The sequence below is a fragment of the Trachypithecus francoisi genome, unplaced genomic scaffold, assembly GCF_009764315.1.
Source record: "Trachypithecus francoisi isolate TF-2019V2 unplaced genomic scaffold, Tfra_2.0 Lachesis_group6, whole genome shotgun sequence".
Lineage (NCBI taxonomy): Eukaryota > Metazoa > Chordata > Mammalia > Primates > Cercopithecidae > Trachypithecus > Trachypithecus francoisi.
Genome location: NW_022681471.1, coordinates 126,075,551 through 126,091,609, shown reverse-complemented (window position 1 = coordinate 126,091,609; position 16,059 = coordinate 126,075,551). Strand labels below are relative to the sequence as shown.

Genomic DNA, 16,059 nt, shown 5'->3' with positions numbered 1-16,059 from the left:
CTAACTTCTTGCAGGGAACCTGTTCTCACGGCCCCCTTGTACAGCATGTATAAAAGGAAATGAAGACTTCTGCGGATTAGTTGATTCATTTATTTGGAAATTGGGGTTATTTAAGCCCGATTTGAGTTCCAGGACTCATCTATGATTGCCTGGATTAAATCAAGGGAGATCCATGTAGTCTGGACATGATGGCTCATGCCTATAACCCAAGCACTTTGGGAAGCTGAGGCAGGCAGATTGCTTGGACCCATGTGTTGGAGACCAGCCTGGGCAAGATGGTGACATTCCATCTCTACTAAAAATACAGAAAATTAGCCAGGTGTGGTGGTATGTGCCTAGTCGCAGCTACTTGGGAGGCTGGGGTGGGAGGATCCCCTGAGCCTGGAAAGTTGAGGCTGTAGTGAGCTGAGATCCTGAGATCATGCCACTGCACTTCAGCCTGGGCAACTGGAGTAAGACCTTGTCTCAAAAAAAACCAAAAAACCCGTGTAATTGTAGATTTTTGTTGTTGTTTGATATACTGGCTATTTTCTTGGAAGGAACCTCTCATGGGAGCAGAAATGTTGAGTTTAGTCCTGATGCTGTCCCTAACCACCCCTGTGATACTGGTCCCAGGAAAATATAGGAATTGTCTCTTTTTTTCTGTCATATCAGGGCTTGGGACAAGCGTTCTCTGAGGTTGTTTTAGCACCGTACTGTAATTCATCTTCGAGACTGTTCACAGCCCTTGATCTGAATTGATGGAGCTATGGGGGATCATGCCCCCACTGCCAGCGCTGAGAGCTGCATGTGGTGTGGTCCAGTGGCTACAGCGTTGTCTTTGGGATCTTCACTTGGCATCACAGCGGATTTGTATAATTATTATGTTGACTGGAAGTTAGAGTGACTCAACTGCCTTGAACAGGAACCAAGAAAGAAAGGAACCAAATTCCAGAAGAGAATTTGCCAGAACACTCCAGCGTATTCCATACTCTAGGGTTATCTTACAGGGTCTGAGGGTACTTCTTGGTTATCTGCTCATGTGCGTCTGACATAATTAAAAGCCGACTTAGACCCTATCAGAGAAAATCAAGTTCAAACACTTAGTCTAAATGGAAGTAAGGAATACGATTACCTTTATCTCATTATCTTAGTTCTCTTTGGAAGATATACAAGCTCAAACCATGGTGACAGGTGTTGCCTTTAAGCATGGTGATAGGTGTTTTCCTTTAAAGTCCTTGGAGAATCAACTCATAGTCTTCTTCAACTTAAAAAAAAGTTCTAAAAAAATTTAAAAAATATTTAACTTGAGAATCTTCATTGAAAATTGGTCATCTTTTGTGAATTTGCTTAAGCAGTCTTTGATCTCTTTTTAAAGGATTCCTTCCTGCCTGATACATTTGGTCCTTTTAGAATTCGGGCTAGAACAGTTCTCCATGAAGGTGAATGTGTTAAAACCTATTTGGTTCATTGTTAGGATCACTCACATTACAAGAGAAATTTCGGTCTTGAGTCTTTGTTTTTGCTCATTTGCTTTCTTGGAAACGTTTCCACATCAGGTCTTAGAGGAGTTGTACAACAGGAAGGAGGAGTTGACATGATGTTTCATAACCAACGCTTGCTTCTCGCCCTGAGTACTACATTTTTTCCATCCATTTCCCGCGTAAAACATGGAGACAAACACCAGAGCTGCTCCTGAGAGATGCTGAGTCATGGGAATTGAAGGGGGCTGTTGGGGCCTCATGTGCGGGATAGCTCAAAAGCTATCAGTCTACAGAGGGAAAGGTTCATCTCTGCCCCTCATTGCCTGCAGTTTCTCCTTGGCCCTGGCAGCTGCCCTTGACTTGACATTCATTTTAATCAAATTTCACCTACATAAAAGGGCTATGGGCAGAGAGGCTTCTCTGATGGAGCGCGGCTATCCTATAAGTATGTAGCCCTGATTTAGTAGAGAAAGGCAGGAACCATCGAGGGTGGAGGAGCAGGAGAAACAGTGCATAAGGGAGAGGGGATAGTGACGGGTCATTCAGGGATGTCTACGGAATGTGAAAATGCGGCAAGATGGGTGTCGGTTTCTTTTTTTGAGGTCCGACAGATTACTGGGATAGCTACATCTTCATGTTGTACACGCGTACGCTTGATTCCCATTATTCACTGGAGCTGTGTTCTATAAAGTCGCTGAGACTTTATAGAAAGCATCCCCCCTAGGGAAAATGCTTCTGTGAGGCTTTATAGAAAGCATCCCCCCTAGGGAAAATGCACGGTGAGGCTTCTGTGAACCTCTGGTCACAATGTTGTCAAGCAATCAGTGCATAACTTTGTTGTATGTGTTTCCATTGTGTGTTTCTGCTGGTTCCTTTACATTGCACTCACGCCAGCAGCACTGTGACTCACGCCTGGACGAACCTCATCTAACGCACGTATTTTCCCCCTAAGACGCATCCCAGCCTTGTGCTTCAGAACATGAGACAGCACTGCAGCATCTGGGGGCCATTTTAAGCAGCAAAGTCACCCAGAAACTACAACATTTCAAAAAACTGGCACTGTGAATAGACTGCGAAAAGGACACTTGTTCACAGAGTGAGAGCCTCGTTCACCCTCAGCTGGGAACACATGCATTTGGTGACACAGCCGCTCTCTGCATGTTTGAGAATGACTATGAAAGTGCTGCAGGTACTGATTTTGGAGCTACAAATAAATGTTAGCTAATAGGCAAATTCACAGACACGGAATCCGTAAATAACAAGGCTTGGCTGTGTGTGTATACGTAGTGTAGTGTTGATAGTGTGTGTACACAATACACATTGATATTTTGGGAGAGATTTTGAAGGAGTCACCATGAAAGCCAGTGTGTCACTTTGGCCCTCTGGAAAGCATGCAGTGAGGAGGAGTTGGGGTACAAGTGTTTAAATTGAGGACATGGCCTGAGGAGATGAGAGAGGTGGGGACTGACTAGGGAAAGCCCCACACTGCAATGCATAACGGATAAGGTTTTGGCCAACAAGCCAGGGAACCCTAGAGCAAAGAGTGCCCCTTGCTTATAGCCAGAGGGCCTTGCTCAGTGATTACAGGGGGCTGGGAGTGGGGAGGCATCTCCAAAGGAGCACGGTGGATTTGCAACTCTAACTCTGTCTTTCTGGAAAGGATAGGAGAGTCTTGCCCTCTCCCCCAGGGCTGACACAGTTGGAAAACAAACTTTTAACTTCAGTTGTACATACCAATTATTTTGCACCCACGTTAGATTGAACCAAATGACACTGGCTCTTTTAAATTACAAGTGGTCAAATGCAAATGCTGGCAGCCTCTTTGGGTTCAATTCAATGGAATCTTTTAAAGGTGCAATAATGCTGTTTGAAATGAGAAGAACTCCTGTGTGTTGCTTGCTGAGAAAAATCCACTATCTCTTATTCAGAAGATGATTACACCCATAATGGAAGCCAGTCAGTGGCATGAGGAATCATGGAGATGATTCTCACCTGGTTGATGGGATCAGCCGTTCCTACCCCAAATGAGGGTGGAAAGGGAACCAAGAGATGAAGTGGATTGTTGGGTTTATGAGAGGACGGTGGTTGTCTGTAGTTAAGGTTGTTTAAACTCATGACCATGAGAGGACGCTGGTTGTCTGTCTGTGGTTAAGGTTGTTTAAACTCATGACCATGAGAATGACCTTTTTCTGGACAACTCTTTCCTTTTCCTTCTAATTTTGAGAGTGCTGAAAACTCAAGTCCCATATTTAAAAATTCCATCGTTGAAAACATGTTTCAAGGACAGATGACACACTTATGATTACAGCGTCTAAAGTGATGAGAATATTAAATAACCTTTGGTTGGACATGTAACCATCAGGGCTACAAAGTAAATAAGTCTCCACTTGGTCTGAAAACCAAACGCACACAGTTCTTGTCATTAAAGATATCCATGGCTTGGCACAGTGGCTCACGCCCGTAATCCTAACACTTTGGAAAGCCGAGGTGGGGGGATCACTTGAACCTGGGGTTTGAGACCAGCCTGGGCAACATGGCAACACCCTGTCTCTACAAAAAAATACAAAAATTAGCTGGGTGTGGTGGTGTGTGCCTGTACTCCCAGCTACTAGGGAGGCTGAGGCAGGAGAATCACTTGAACCCAGGAGGTGGAGGTTGCAGTCAGGCAACATCCTGCCATTGCACTCCGGCCTGGGAGACACAGCCAGACTCCGTCTCAAAAAAAAAAAAAAAAGACTTACACAGAGAAAGCCTGAAAGCCCACAAAAGCAGTTAGCAAAAGGAACCCTAACATAACAAATACGGTGATGTCCAAAGACATCAGCAGCCAGGTAGTTAAGCTCAGGGGGTGCTACGTTTCATAAACTTGAAAGCTACATTGGCTACGAGTAACACAAATGTAGGTGCTAATCACAGATAGTTGGTGGGTATTTCAAACGTTCTCTTCATATCTGTGGATACCCAAAACAGTGTGCTTCCATTGGGAGGCTGAGACAGGAGGATTGCTTGAGCCCAGGAGATCGAGATTAGCGTGTTCCTCCCTTCCTGCCTCCCTCCCTCCCTCCCTTTCTCCCTCTTTCTCTCTCTCTCCTTCTTTCCTCCCTCCTCCCCTCCCCTCCCCTCTCTCCCTCCCTCCCTCCCTTCCTTCCCTTCCCTCCTTTCTTTTCTTTTTCTTTTCTTTCTCTCTTTTTCTCTCTTTCTCTCCTTCCCTCCCCTCCCCTCCCCTTCCTTCCCTTCCCTCCTTTCTTTTCTTTCTCTCTTTTTCTCTCTTTCTCTCCGTCCCTCCCCTCCCCTCTCTCCCCCTCCCCTCCCCTTCCTTCCCTTCCCTTCTTTCTTTTCTTTTTTTCTTTTTTTCTTTTCTTTTTCTCTCTCTCTCTTTCTCTCCCTCCCTCCCTTCCTCCCCCTTTCTCCTTCCTTCCTTTCTTCCTTCCTTCTTTTTCTTTTTCTTTTTCTTTTTTCTTTTCTCTCTGTCTTTCTCTCCCTCCCTCCCTCTCTCCCTCCCTCTCTCCCTCCCTCTCCTCTCTCTCCCTCTCTCTCGCCCTCCCTCCCTCCCTCCCTCCCTTCCTTCCTCTCTTCCTCCCTCCTCCTCTCTTTCTTCTCTTTCTTTTGAGATGGGGTCTCCCTAAGTTTCCCGGGCTGGTCTGGAACTCCTGGGCTCAAGTGATCCTCTTGCTCCAGCCTCCCAAAGTGCTGGGATTACAAGCATGCATGAGCCACTGTGCCCGGCGCATTTTTCCTTTCCTGCTCTTTACTCCCAGCTAATGCGTTTCTCAAATTTGATACAAATTAATTTTTCTTTTTTTGTCTTTTGTTCAAATAATGATTTGATTTCTGTTCTCTGTCTGGGTCGTTTCAATAACATGGATACCTACACATAGTTTTATCAGTAAAGGTCATTGACATAATCAGTCTGTTACGAGAACAAAGATAGGCCCTCATTTAAGTTGCTCCGTCACTCATTTTATAAGGCAAAGAAGGAAGAGGACAGCGTCCTGTGTTTTCAGATGGCTGTTGAAGTGAGTCAGAGTGACGGTGAGCAGCATGCATTGAATTCTAGCTGGAAAGAGGGTTTTTACGCCTGCCTTTGAGCCTGCCCTGAACTAATAAGGTTGGAAACCTATAGGCCCTAGAGAACTGGAATGAGGAATCTGCTTTCCCTGACAGCTCCTTGATGAACAAACTAATGGATGTGCAGCATGCAGTCCTGAGCAAAGGCCTGGCAGTTCTGTGGCTGAGCCCTGGAGGGCTGAGCTGGGCCGGGGCTCCCAGCAGTTTGTTCAGGAGCACTGAGAGCCACAGCAGGTGCTGATCCAGCCCTTGCCTTCTTTGCGTGTATCTGACAAGTCTGCAGAGACCACAGGAGACTGGCTGCCCCTTGAGGTCACTGTCTTGGAGCAAGCCTGTGGGGGAATCACATTGCCCCCGCTCTACTGCCCTTTGGGGACATGGAGGCAGGAGTTTCCCGATTTGCAGTTAGGGTTTGCGTGCTGTCTGCGAGCTGGGTTTCCTCTTCGGGTTGCACAGTGCTGAGATCTGAGCCCAAGGCAGTTGGGACATTAATGATGAGATAGAGGAGGCTTTGCTGTGTTCCACATCTATCAGGCCGCTTTGCCCGGGAGACGCCCCCCTTGCTGAGGTCTTGGGCTTGGGTAGGGGTTCTGGAATGTCTCCCCTCCAGCAGGCGCTGCTTCCTTGGCTCCCCTGATGCAGAGAGCAGCGCGGTGGCTTTGTTGAGGAGCAGTCCCTGCGGAGGCGCTCATGGGTGACAGGCTGTCACTGAATGGTGGACAGCCCTGGTCGCCGACATTAACATGGTGCAATAGAGCCTTCTTATGTGTTCCTTGGTTCCCACTGCCCTTTCTCATGGTTGGGTGTCCTGATTGTCTGTGGCTAGACTATGCCAGCATGATCAGTGCCCTTCCCAGAACCCCTGAAAGAGGGTCATAGATTGAGATGTTTGTCACCACTCCTGTCCATTGCAGAGTCACATACATGCTAGAGACCAGCTTGCCCTTGATGTGACCTGAGGACCTCACCCACTAGTCATTACAGGGAGGGAAAGGACAATAAAAAGATGAAAGAGAGTGCTGTCCCTGGTAATGGAAGTTACTCAGCATTGTACCAGTGGGCAGCCATATAGGTCGGAGGAGAAAGGGGAAAGAGTGAATAAAAAACGCTGATGTTTGTGAGGCTGAGAGAGGAACAGAACTATTACTGCTGGTCAAGGGGGCCATCCAGTTAAAATGTTCGCATCCTGTTTCAGTCACAAGCTGGCCAAGATCATCACATAAAGGGACAAACGTCAGCCCCAGAAGAACGCATGATCATCTTGAGTCAGGGCTGTCTCATTTGATGTTAGAATTCTTAAGAGCTGCTCTGGCAAGGTGCAGTGGCTCATGCCTGTAATTCCAGCACTTTGGTAGGCCGAGGCGGGTGGATCACCTGAGGTCAGGAGTTCGAGACCAGCCTGGCCAACATGGTGAAACCCTGTCTCTACTAAAAATACAAAAATTAGCCAGGCGTGTTGGCAGGCGTGTATAACCCCAGCTACTTGGGAGACTGAGGCAGGCAGGAGAATCTCATTGGAACCTGGGAGGCAGAGGTTGCAGTGAGCTGAGATCAGGCCGTTGCACTCTAGCCTGGGCAACAAGAGCAAAACCCTGTCTCAAAAAATAAAAAAAGGAGCTGCTCTTGGCTGAGTGTGGTGGCTCACACCTGTGATCCCAGTGCTTTGGGAGGCTGAGACGGGAAGATAGCTTTGAGCCCAGGAGTTCAAGATTAGCATGGCAACATAACAAGACCCCATCTCTTTTTAGCCGGACATGGTGGTGTATGCCTGTGGTCCCAGCAACATGGGAGGCTGAAGAAGGAGGATCACTTGAGCTCAGGAGTTGGAGGCTGCAGCGAGTCATGATGGCACCACTGCACTACAGCCTGGACAGCAAAGGAAGACCCGGTCTCAAAAAAAAAAAAAAAAAAAAAAAAAAAATCCGGGTGCGGTGGCTCATGCCTGTAATGCCAGCACTTCGGGAGGCCGAGGCAGGCAGATCACTTGAAAGTGATCAGGAGTTCGAGACCAACCTGGCCAACATGATGAAACCCCGTCTCTACTAAAAACACAAAATATTAGCCGGGCGTGGTGGCGGGTGCCTGTAATCCCAGCTACTCGGGAGGCTGAGGCAGGAGAATCGCTCAAACCCAGGAGGTGGATGTTGCAGTGAGCCGAGACTGCGCCATTGCACTCCAGCCTGAGCAACAAGAGCAAGACTCTGTCTCAAAAAAAAAAAAAAAAAAAAAAAAAAAATCTACTCTCCCAAACAGAACCTGCACCTACCCAATTGTGGTGGGTGCCCCTCCTGGGGCTCCTGCAGTAGCGGTGGTGTGGGAATTGAGAATCTTGCAAGTGCTGTGAGGGAGCTGAGACAGTGTGGCAGGGCCCTGTGCCCAGAGCATGCACAACCCATCCTAATGTCTGCCGGGGAAGGTGGGGGATGTCTGTGCATTGCTTTTCAATCAGAAAGGTCATTTTTGTTCCCCAGGGGACACTCGGCAATGTCTAGAGATGGTTTTGGTTGTCACACTGGGTTAAGGAGTGCTACTGTCATCTAATGGATGGAGAGCAGGGGTACTGCTGAGCATCCCACAGTGCACAGGGCAGCCCCACAGCAGCCAAGACCATCTGGCCATCAGTGTCAGAGGGGCTGGCAGCCAGAAGCTCTGCGAGTCTGTGGGAAGCCCTAGATGCCCCAGTCCTCATTCATTTTCTTCTCACCACATAGGACAGTGTAGCTGGACAGTACACAGGACTCTTTCAGGGGATCATGAGTGGAGACCTCATAGCATAAGGGGGGTCAATCAAGTACAAGGACTTTGCAGTCAGACTGACCTGTATTTCAGTCCCCACCCATCCTAGTGGTGTGACCGAGAGCAAGTTGGGCATAGTAACATCTGTCTTGATTGACTTTGGAGTTTGACAGGCAATACATGCAAAGTTCTCTTTTCCCATGTCACTCAGAGTGAGTGTGCAAAAGATACCATTGTTGGCATCCATCGTCATAACAAGAGTTACTGTGAACATGGATGAGCCCAGCACCTTGTGGCCCTGGACTGTGGTGAGGGACTCAGACAGCTTGATGATTGAGTTTGGGCCTCAGTGAGATGGCAAAGCTATGCTTCTCTTGCTCCTTGGACCATGGTGATCTGTGATGACCCCTGGGGGCTGCGTTCTCTACTGTTGCAGTTCAGGGAGCTAATGCCAAAGGCTACTGTGATGGTGGACTCTGAGGTCTCCCTGGTGAAAAGGAAGGGACCTTGAGCTTTGGAATGCCCTGGGCCAAGTCTTGCCGCCTGCAAGTTTGTTAACCTCATCATGCCTTGTTTTTAGCACAACAAAATGGGATAATACTGACTTTATTATTGATGTACTATTAGGCTCTTGTCAGGTATGTGACACTGCTGCTATTTTACTGTTTCTTCCAGATTTCCGTGAGGGTGGAGGAAATCATATCAGATGCCTCGCAGAGCACCAGGCCCACCGTGAAAGGTACAGCAAATTATACTTCCCTCTTCTTGCCCTGTTGGAAATTCTTTCCTGTGAGATTTTCTCCTCTCCGCCCTCCGCCCCTTCTCCCATAGCCTACAGCCTCCTCTGGGAGTTCCTTGGATTATTTTGTTGCCATGTAGCTTTGCAATTTCCAGTATGGTAGCCATGGGCCACATGTGGCTGTGGAGTGCTTTAAATGTGGCCAGTCTAGATTGAGATGCCTTGTAGAAGTATAAAATACACACTGGATTTCAAAGACTTATTTCAAAAAGAAAAAGTGCAAGATATCTTATGGATAATGTAATACGGTTTACATGTTGATATGATCACTTGGATACATGGAGTAAAATAGAACGTATTATTAAATGTAACTTCACCTGTTTTCTTTTGACATTTTCTTGTGGACCTAGACCATTGATAGACAGGTGGGTCTCCTTCACAGTTACACACTTACCTTGCTCAAGACCAGCCCTGCTTCCTCACTGGCTGCTCAGTCAAATGCCTCCTCCAGTTTAAGCTGTCTATCACGGGGCCACCCATTATGTATCCATCTCATCTTCTCTGCTTAGTGCCTGTGCAGGCAGCTGGTGTTTCTGTCCTCCCGCCCAGCTTTGCTTATGATGCTAGTCTTGAGTGCAGGCTGCGGAGCTTCTCACCTTTCTTCCCATACACGTAGAACCTCCCCTCCAGAAACACGGGTTACTTACCAGCTGGCAGGGAGCAGAGCTGGGGTTCACATTCATTTCTGTCTTGCTCCAAACCCATGTCCCTAATAGACTACTCTCTCCAATGGCTTTGTGGATGTGAACACATAGTAAGTTCCTAGAAGGCAGGGACCATTTTTCTTTCTTTCATCTCTGCTGTTCAAGGCCTAAAGCTTTTTTGAAAGAAGGAAGATTTCTAGTCTCTTGCCCTTCCACTTTCTGCTATGTGAAGACACAGTGTTCCTCCCCTTTGCCCTCTGGATGATACAGCGACAAGGTGCCATGTTGGAAGGAAGCAGAGAACATCCCTCACCAAATAATCAATCCTGCTGGTGCCTTAATCGTGAACTTCTCAGCCTGCAGAACTCATGAAGGTCATCACCATATGTAGGCTGATTGATCTTGGACTTCCAAGCCTCCAGGACTCAAATCAGTGAATTTGAAAACATTTTATGGAGGACGGGGCCAAGATGGTCAACTAGAAGCCACGGTGTTCAGAGGCTCCCATCAGAAAAACCCTTAATAAGCGTGTGAATCCTTCACCAGCAACCAAGGTATCCAGGTTCTCTCATCAAAACTGACTAGAAGGCTGGCGTGACCCACAGAGAGAAGGAGTAACAGTGTGGTGTGGCGGCCCACCTGAGAGCCACACGGGGAAGGGGAACCTCCTCACCCCAGCCGAGGCAGGCAGTGAGTGAGCACACTACCAGCTCAGGGAACTGTGAGACCCATGGATTGGAAGATCCCACTCGTGAACCCATGCCACCGGGACCTAGCATCCCAACCCCGGAACATGCAGATTCTTACAGCCTCTCAGCTGGAATCTGCTTAAGTTTACGGAACTCCTTGGGGAGGGGTGACCAGTACCGGCTGCAGCTGCCTATTGTCTAAGCCCTTTGAGCTCCTGTGGGGAGTGGTAGCAGGCAGCACTGGCACTGGCAACTGCCTAATATGCTAAGCTCCCTGGACGGGGGGAGGAGTGGCACCCATTTCTATAGCCACAGGCTACGCTTTTTCCCTCCTAGAGCCAGGGAGGCTGGACAACTTGGCCCCAAGACTTGTCCCCACAGCCCAACACACCGACTGTGGCAGTCTGCGGCCAGAGTGCCTCTTCAGGCCCAATCACTACCCATCCTTCCTTAGTTGGGGTCGGGGGGGCTTCCCTGCAGGATCTCCAATAACTCCAGCCAAAGGCTGAGGGACAGAATTCGGATCTCCTGGGCCTCAGCCCGTAGGGGAGGGGTGGCCGCAGTCTCTGCTGACCAGCAGACTTAGCTTTTCCTCCTGGTAGTTCCAAGGAATCTGCCAGCCCAGACGAGTGGGTTTCCCCCAAGCAAAACACACCCTCTCCACCAAGGGGCAGAGTACTCCATGAAACTGGTCCTGCTCCCTTTGCCACCTAACTGGGTGAGACCCTTCAACAGGGCTTGTCAGGTACCCTGTGCAGGAGCGATCCTGCTGGCATCAGGTTGGTGCCCCTTGAGGTCAGAGGTCCCAGAAGAAGGAGTAGGCACCCACGCATCTTTGCTGCCCTCCAGCATCCTTGAATGACATCTCCAGGCACGGGAGCAAATCAGATGAATAAGGACTGAAGGTGAACCACCAGCAAACTGTAGCAGCCTTACAGAAGAGGGACTAGACTATTGAAAGAAAAGCAAGCAGAAAGTGACAACAGCATCAACAACAACAATAAAATAAAAGGTCCCCACAAAAATCTCATGCAAGGGTAGTAGCCTCAAAGACTGAAACTAGACAAACTCACGAAGATGAGAAAGAATCAATGAAAAAATGTTGAAAACCCAAAAGACCAGAGTGCCTCTTCTCCTCCAAATGATTGCAACATCTCTCCATCAAGGGCACGGAACTGGACGGAGGATCAGATGGACGAACTGACAGAAATAGGCTTCAGAAGAAGGGTTATAAAAAAACTACAGTGAGGTAAAGGAGCATGTTCTAACCCAATGCAAAGAAGCTAAGAACCTCGATGAAAGGTTAGAGGAATTGCTAACTAGAATAACCAGTTTAGAGAGGAACATAAGCAACCTGGTGGAGCTGAAAACCAGCACGAGAACTTCGTGAAGCATATACAAGCATCGTGAAGCACAAACAAGTATCAACAGCTGAATCGACCAAGCGGTAGGAAGGATATCAGAGTCTGAAGACCGCCTTACTGAAATAAGACATGCAGACAAGAATCGAGAAACAAGAAGGAACAAAGCCTCCAAGAAATACGGAACCTCATAAAAAGACCGAACCCACGATTGAGTGGAGTACCAGAAGGAGATGGGGAGAATGGAAACAAGCTGAAAAACACACTTAAGGATATTATCCAGGAGAACTTCCCCAAAGTACCAAGACAGGCCAACCTGCAAATTCAGGAAATACTGAGAACACCATTAAGATACTCTATGAGACGATCAACCCCAAGACACATAATCATCAGATTCTCCAGGGTCAAAATGAAGGAAAAACTAAGGGCAGCCAGAGCGAGAAAGGCTAGCTCATGACCTACAAAGGGAAGCCCATCAGACTAACAATGGACTTCTCAGCAGAAACTCTACAAGCCAGAAGAGATTGGGGGCCAATATTCAACATTCTTAAAGAAAAGAATTTTCATCCCAGAATTTTATATCCAGCCAAATTAAGCTTCGTAAGCGAAGGAGAAATAAAATCCTTTCCAGACAAGCAAATGCTGAGCGATTTCGTTACCACCAGGCCTGCCCTGCAATATCTCCTGAAAGTAGCACTAAATATAGTAAGGAAAAACCGGTACTAGCCACTGCAAAAACACACGAAAATATAAAGACCAATGACACTACAAAGAAACTGCATCAACTAGTGTACAGAATAACCAAATAACATCATTATGACAGGATCAAATTCACACATAACAATATTAACCTTAAATGTAAATGGACTAAATGCCCCATTAAAAGACAGACTGGCAAATTGGATAAGGAGTGAAGACCCATTGGTATCGTGTATTCAGGAGACCCATCTTACATGCAAAGACACACACAGGCTCAAAATAAAGGGATGGAGGGAAATTTACCAAGCAAATGGAAAGCAAAAAAAAAAAAAGAAAAAAGAAAAAAAAAAAAAAAGCAGGGGTTGCAATCCTAGTCTCTGACAAAACAGAGTTTAAAGCAATAAAAATAAAAACAGACAAAGAAGGGCATTTACATAATGGTAAAGGGAACAATTCAACAAGAAGAACTAACTATTCTAAATACATATATGTACCCAATACAGGAGCACGCAGATTCATAAAATAAGTTCTTAGAGACCTGCAAAGAGACTTAGACTCCCACACAATAATAGGGGGAGGCTTTAACACCCCACTGTCAGTATTAGATCAATGAGACAGAAAATTAACAAGGATATTCAGGACTTGAACTCAGCTCTGGATTAAGTGGACTTAGTAGAAGTCTACAGAATTCTGTACCCCAAATCAGCAGAATATACATTCTTCTTGGTGCCACATGGCACTTATTCTAAAATCAACCACACAGTTGGAAATAAAACACTCCTCAGCAAATGCAAAAGAACTGAAATCATGACAGGCAGTCTTTCAGACCACAGTGCAATCACAGTAGAACTCAGGATTAAGAAACTCATTCAAAACCACATAATTTCATGGAAATTGAACAACCTGTTCCTGAATGACTCCTGGGTAAATAATGAAATTAAGGCAGAAATCTAGTAGTTCTTTGAAACCAATGAGAACAAAGAGACAATGTACCAGAATTTCTGGGACACAGCTAAAGCAGTGTTAAGAGGGAAATTTATAGCACCAAATGCCCACATCAGAAAGCTAGAAAGATCTCAAATCAACACCCTAACATCACAATTAAAAGAGCTAGATAGGTAAGAGCAAACTAATCCAAAAGCTAGCGGAAGGTAAGAAATAACTAAGATCAGAGAAGAATTGAAGGAGATAGAGACATTAAAAAACCCTCCAAAAAACCAACAAATCCAGGAGCTGGTTTTTTGAAAAAATTAACAAAATAGATAGACCGCTAGCTAGACTAATAAGAGGAATCAAATAGACACAATAAAAAATGATAAAGGGGATATTACCACTGACCCCACAGAAATACAAACTACCATCAGAGAATACTATAAACACCTCTATGCAAATAAACTAGAAAATCTAGAAGAAATGAATAAATTTCTGCACGCATACACCCTACCAAGACTAAACCAGGAAGAAGTTGATTCCCTGAATAGACCAATAAGCTCTGAAATTGAGGCAGTGATTAATAGCCTACCAACCAAAAAAGGCCCAGGACCAAATGGATTCACAGCTGAATTCTACCAGAAATACAGAGGAGCTGGTACCATTCCTTCAGAAACTATTCCAAACATTTGAAAAGGAGGGACTCCTCCCTAACTCATTTTATGAAGCCAGCATCATCCCAATACCAAAACCTGGAAGAGACACAGCCAATGTCATACTGAATGGGCGAAAGCTGGAAGCATCCCTTTGAAAACTGGTACAAAACAAGGATGCCCTATGTCACCACTCCTATTCCACATAGTATTGGAAGTTCTGGCCAGGACAATCAGGCAACAGAAAGAAATAAAGGGTATTTAAATAGGAAGAGAGGAAGTCAAGTTATCTCTTGTTTGCATACGACATGATTTTGTGTTTAGAAAACCCTATCATCTCAGCCCCAAAACTTGTTGAACTGACAAGCAACTTCAGTGAAGTCTCAGCATACAAAATCAGTGTGCAAAAATCACAAGCATTCCTTTACACCAACAGTAGGCAAGCATAGAGCCAAATCATGAGTGAACTCCCATTCACAATTGCTACAAAGAGAATAAAATACCTAGGTATACAAGTAACAAGGGATGTGAAGGACCTCTTCAAGGAGAACTACAAATCACTGCTCAAGGAAATAAGAGAGGACTCAAACAAATGGAAAAACATTCCATCTCATGGATAGGAAGAATCAATATAATGAAAAGAGCCATATTGCCCAAAGTAATTTATAGATTCAGTGCTGTTCCCATCAAACTACCACTGACATTCTTCACAGAATTAGAAAAACTGTTTTAAATTTCATATGGAATCAAAGAAGACCCCTTGTAGCCAAGACAATCCTAAGCAAAAAGAACAAAGCTGGAGGCATCACGCTACCTGACTTCAAACTACTACAAGGTTACAGTAACCAAAACAGCATGGTACGGGTACCAAAACAGGCATATAGACCAGTGGACCAGAACAGAGACCTCAGAAATAACACCACACATCTGCAACCCATCTGATCTTCGACAAATCTGCCAAAAACAAGCAATAGGGAAAGGATCTCCTTATTCAGTAAATGTTGCTGGGAAAACTGGCTAGCCATATGCTGAAAACTGAAACTGGACCCCTTCCTTACAGCTTATACAAAAATTAACTCAAGATAGATTAAAGACTTAAATGTAAAGCCCAAAACCATAAAAACCCTGGAAGATAACCTAAGCAATACTATTTATGACATAGGCCTGGGCAAAGACTTCATGACTAAAACACCAAAAGCAATTGCAGCAAAAGCCAAAATTGACAAATGGGATCTAATTCAACTAAAGAGCTTCTGCACAGCAAAAGAAATCATCAGAGTGAACAAGCAACCTACAGAGTGAGAGAAAACCATCTCACGCCAGTCAGAATGGCGATGATTGAAAAGTCAGGAAACAATAGATGCTGGCGAGGCTGTGGGGAAGTAAGAACACTTTTACACTGTTGGTGGGAACGTAAATTAGTTCACCCGTTGTGGAAGACAGTATGGCGATTCCTCAAGGATCTAGAACCAGAAATACCATTTGACCCAGCAATCCCATTACTGGGTATATACCCAAAGGAATATAAATCATTCTACTATAAAGATGCATGCACGTGTATGTTTCTTATAGCACTATTTACAATAGCAAAGACGTGGAACCAACCCAAATGCCCATCACTGATAGATTGGATAAAGAAAATGTGGCACATGTACACCATGGAATACTATGCAGCCATAAAAAGGAATGAGACCATGTCCATTGCAGGGACGTGGATGAAGCAGGAAGCCATCATCCTCAGCAAACTAGCACAGGAATAGAAAACCAAACACCACACGTTCTCACTTATAAGTGGGAGTTGAACATTGAGAACACATGGACACAGAGAGGGGAGCAACACACACCAGGGCCTGTTGGGAGTGGGGTTGAGGGGAGGGAACTTAGAGGACGGGTCAATAGGTGCAGCAAACCACCATGACACACATACACTATGTAACTAACCTGCACGTTCTGCACATGTATCCTGTTTTTTTTTTTTTTCTTAAGAAAAAAAAAAAAAAAAACTCTAGTGGATTGC

General features: G+C 45.8%; 1 protein-coding gene across 1 annotated transcript in view; it reads left to right on the top strand.

Moving 5' to 3' along the window:
- Positions 1-16,059, top strand: part of TBL1X (transducin beta like 1 X-linked) — a 259,944-nt gene that overhangs the window by 29,313 nt on the left and 214,572 nt on the right. Inside the window, 1 exon segment of the mRNA XM_033201595.1 lies at positions 8,943-9,006. The gene's annotated coding sequence lies outside the window, so the exon portion shown is untranslated.